Here is a 5,310-nt window from a genome sequence, read left to right as displayed (position 1 = left end):
ATAACCCGACTAAAAGTCATTACTGTTTGTTTACTGACATCAAACTTGGAAAGGAAAGAGAGAACACACGTGTACCTGATCACTCATCAAGTTGTAAACATTGACAACTACTTTGACATGAGGGGGAAGCAGGGCCTTTGCATTATTTGCAGAGTCCTCTGCAAGACTGCAACTAACTAAATTAATAATAAATATCCAAAAATAAATGGAACAGAACACCTTCTACAGGTCCCAGAATGCACGAGGCAGGATCCGGCACAAATTAAGCCCTGCCCGCGACGTTCGAACCGATCCAACCGTTGCCATACATCATGTCATCTGTGTTATTAGCACAAATAGCTGAGCTGAAAACAACGTAAACATGGCTTAACGATTCAACGTCGGGGTCATAAATGACCGGGTAGTCAGAGACAACCAGGAGGACCGAATGACCCGGGGCACCTCTCCATAGTTGAAACCATGTGATGTCAGCTTGAAGCGCCGCAGGGCGCTGCGCCAAAAAACGGCTGATGCCGAGAGCGCTGAAGCACGATGCTCGGTCGGGTGCTAGGAAGGGAGCACAAATGTTTTTCATTTGGTTTGATGTATATAGAGGCGAGATGATCTTTCATTACTTAATCGATTAAGACCGGGAACAAATCTGTGTCATTTAAGATGTCTTTGGCATTGAAAAAACGTGAACATTTGTGAAAACCTTTGAATATATATATAGTTTTTTAAAGCGAACATTTGTAACTCAAATCTTACTGCTTCTGGGGATTCTGCAAATATCTTCTAAACCCTAACTTCTTTTTTTTAACAGTGGTGCTCAAACTTTTCATATCAAGGACCTCACAAAATGATTTTTATTTAGCCATGGAATCCGAATCTGAAATCTGAAAAGATTTTGTTCCAGGGACCCCAGAAGCAAAGATTTGAGTAAAAAAAAAAATATATATATATATATATATATATATATATATATATTCAAAGATTTGCACACATTTTCACGATTTCTTAAAAAATAATTGCTGATCTACAAGCTCATAGCGCTGCACTCGGAAATCTTAAAATGACAGAGATGCGTTCCCGGATTGAATGGTGTCCACATGTACTGTGCCCAGTGGTACAGTGAACCACTGTTTATGCCGTTCTAATTGATCCAATGCCTGCTGGATCGAGAATTCGTCACTAACTTAGCGTCTCTGTCGGGTGGAAACCTCATATGTCCAAAACTGGTTCTTTTCAGGATTCAAATTCAAAAGGATCAAAAGTAGCAGATCTACAAGCTTTGAGCTTGTAGATCTGCTACTTTTGATGCTTTGTGTGTGACGCATTGTGTGGGCAAGTAGGGCATTAATTTACAAAAAAAATCACAAAAAGTCAGTGTGGAGATAGGAGGTTTCTGCCCGACAGCAACGACACAGATAAAGGATCTATATACAGTTTTGACAGATCATTTTATGCTCACTTTTTAAACTACCTTCAATGCAGGCATCAAGGGAGCTAGTGGAGGATACCGCGGCTGAGCGACATATTACTGACACTGAAGCACAATTAAGTTGCTTTATCGGCTTTAGCTTTGGCCAGTGGTGTAAAAAGTACTCAAATGTTTTACTTAAGTAACAGTATCGATACTGCAATTTAAAAAGTCCGGAATTCAAAATTGACTTGAGTAAAAGTACAAAAGTATTGGTATCAAAATGTACTTAAAGTATCAAAAGTAAAAGTACTAAAATGTTTGAAAATAGCAGATCTACAAGCTCACAACGCGTCACGATGCGACGCGTTGTGAGCTTATAGATCGGCTATTTTCAAATAGCCTAGGTATGAAATAGGGCTAAAGTGGTTAATGTACGAACTGGTTGGAATAACGTGTCCTTCCACGCGCTACGTCCTACCAGGGAAACTCCCCCCTGTCAGGTGACAAGAAGGTCAGTTGGCTCTCATGCATTGAAGGAAGCATGAGCTCGGCCCTGGCCTCCCTAGGCTGAAGGGGACTGGTGTAGCGCTGGTGTAGGGCAGGTGTAGCGCCCAGGATCACTTAGGAAATTGGCACCGGGTGAAAACAATTAAAAACAAAAATCGCGGGAAAAAAAATTGTTAATGTATGTTTTATAATGTAATAATTTATATCTGCAAAGTGACTAGTAACTGAAGTTTTCAAATAATTGTAGTGTAGTAAAAGTATACAATATTTGCATCTGAGATGTAGAGGAGTAGAAGTAAAAGTATTTGAAATTGGAAATACTCAAGACCTCAAATTGGTACTCAAGTACAGTACTCCACCACTCGCTTTGGCCCCAAAACAAAAGAAAATAAAAGCTGGTGAATTTCATGGTATCTAAGACACTTTCAGGCTATGTTATGCCTCCATATTCTAGCGTCACTGTCTTGTGAAATTCTAGAAAGTGTCCACACACGCTCTCTGAGCTTTTCAGATCTCGCTTGGGGTGAGATTTCTCCGTTCCTCCGGAAGAGTGATTTTTCCAACTATTTCATGTCAGGGCAGTGGTGGAAAAAGTACTTAAATGTTTTACTTAAGTAAAAGTATCAATACTGCAATATAATAACAATCAAAATCTACAAAGTAACTTATTAACTTAAGTTTTCAAAGAATTGTAGTGGAGTAAAAGTATAACATTTGCCTCTCAGATGTACTGGAGTAGAAGTAAAAGTACTGAAAACTGAAGTAAAGTAAAAAATACCCCAAAATTGTACTTAAGTACAGTACTTGAGTGAATGTACTTAGTTACTTTACACCACTGTGTCAGGGACTCCCTGATTGATATGAATTTGGCTGCGGACCCCCATGTGAAAAAGATTTTATGCCAGAGAGACAAGATATTTTAACATCTTTCAGAAATAGCCGATCTATAAAAAAAGAAAAAAGCTGAAGTATAAAATCGGGCTTAAGTGGTTAATGTATGTTTATGCATGCGCTTGTTCTTATTTTGATCTGAACTCCTGTAAGTCGCTCTGGATAAGAGTGTCTGCTAAATGCCTGCATTGTAATTGTTTTCAACTATTGTGAGAATTTGGCAGTATATAATTCCAGTGCATATCTAACCATAAACGCAGAAGGAAAAAATAACAGCTCTCGCATTCAAACGGTGAAACTTTGACGGTGTTGAGTCTTTGTGCTGTGATATAAAATGCACTGTTTATGCACAAACACTGTCATTACGCTCCGAACCCCATGCTTAACAAACTGGATGAGATGTTTGTACGCCAGCGGAAACACTGGCCCCGCGCGCTTAACCCCAAAAACATACAAACAACGACGAGGCACATAGTTTGTCCCACCGGCACAAACTCAACCCACACCCAACCATTCTGTATAGCCTTTTGTGAAGCTCACAATAGAGATATCTATCTATCTATCTATCTATCTATCTATCTATCTATCTATCTATCTATCTATCTATCTATCTATCTATCTATCTATCTCTCTCTCTCTCTCTCTCTCTCTCTCTCTCTCTGTCTCTCTCTGTCTCTGTCTCTCTCTCTCTCTCTCTCTCTCTCTCTCTCTCTCTCTCTCTCTCTCTATCTATCTATCTATCTGTGGTGGAAAAAGTACTAAACGTTTTTACTTAAGTAAAAGTATCAATACTGCAATATAGGAATACTCTGTTAGGGCGCGCTCCCACCAAGAGTTGGCTGGCCGCTGTTTGCAGAATCTGCCAATGCATTGTCAATGCAAATGCGTTGATTCACGCAAGAGCAGATTTTTCCGCTAGTCGCGGAGACCTTGCGTTTATCTGCTCTACGCGACTTGTCTATTGGAAGCATAAAACTGCTGGAGGCAGGAGCTGATTTCCCCTCTCTGTTCAATCGGGTGAGTCGAAGGCGGACCGTCCCAAGACTCAGGAAGCAACATGGTGCTCAAGGCAGCAGGCGGTGCGGGCTACGGGGAGGCTCCTGAAAGTGAGTGACAGGCGCGTCACTCCCGTTTTTTAGAATCCGCTGGCTGCAAAAAACTGGCCGCGCACAACCTGCGTTTAACAGCGGCCAGCCAACTTTTGGTGAGAGCGCGCCCTTACAAGTAAAAGTCCGGAATTCTAAATTAACTTGAGTAAAAGTACAAAAGTATTGGTATCAAAATGTACTGAAAGTACCAAAAGTAAAAGTACTCATTATGCAGAATGTCCCATTTCACAAGTGTTCAAATGTACAGAAATCTTTTGAAAATAGCAGATCACAACTTGTCGCAAAGCGAAGGCGTGAGCTTGTAGATCGGCTATTTTCAAAAGTATATACGTAGGGATGTATTAAACGGTTAATGCATGTTTTGTAATAATAATAAAAATCTACAAAGTAAGTAGTAACTAAAATGTTCCAATAATTGTAGTGGAGTAAAAGTACAATATTAGTCTCTGAGATGTAATGAAGTAGATCAATTAATCAATCTGTGAAGAGCAATAGAAGTCAACAATACGTGATTCTTTTTGTATGGAAATATTCGGAATATTTCCAGGTTATCAAAAATATAATAATACGAAATGTTGATTCCCACAAGGGAGACCAACCCGTGTGCTATGGTTCAGTCATGGTACACAGCAGTGGTGTAAAGTAACTAAAGTACATGTACTCAAGTACTGTACTTAAGTACAATGTTGAGGTATTTTTTACTTTACTATATTAGTATTTCCAATTTTCAGTACTTTTACTTCTACTCCACTACATCTCAGAGTCAAATATTGTACTTTTAATCCACTACAATTATTTGAAAACTTTAGTTATAGTTACTTTGTAGATTTTGATTATTATTACAAAACATACATTAATCACTTAAGCCCTATATACATTTTGACCATTTGAAAATAGCCGATCTACAAGCTCACAATGCTCAGTGCCGGGGCCGGAAATTGAACCTGGGACCTTCTGCTACCCATTCAGCTATGGCCGCCCCCAGTACATACATAGAGTTAAGTCACAGTAGCAGGTGGTATACACCACTGGTTTTCAATGTGGGGTCCCGGGACCCCCAGGGGTCCTTAAGGGGATTTTGATTATTATTACAAAACATACATTAACCACTTCAGTCTTATATACATTTCGGCCATTTCAAAATAGCAGATCTGCAAACTCACAATGCATCGCATCGCATTGTGAGCTTGTAGATCGTCTATTTTCAAAAGATTTTTATACATTTGAAAACTTGTGAAATGGGACATTCTGCATTCTGAGTACCTTCTACTTTTGGTACTTTAAGTACATTTTGATAAGAATACTTTGTTCTTTTACTCAAGTAAATTTTGAATTCCGGACTTTTACTTGTAACAGAGTACTTCTACATAGCAGTATTGATATGGTTACTTAAAGCAATAC

This window comes from Gymnoscopelus braueri (assembly GCF_963280865.1).
Source record: "Gymnoscopelus braueri genome assembly, chromosome: 11".
Taxonomy (NCBI): Eukaryota; Metazoa; Chordata; class Actinopteri; order Myctophiformes; family Myctophidae; genus Gymnoscopelus; species Gymnoscopelus braueri.
This window is presented reverse-complemented; position numbering follows the sequence as displayed.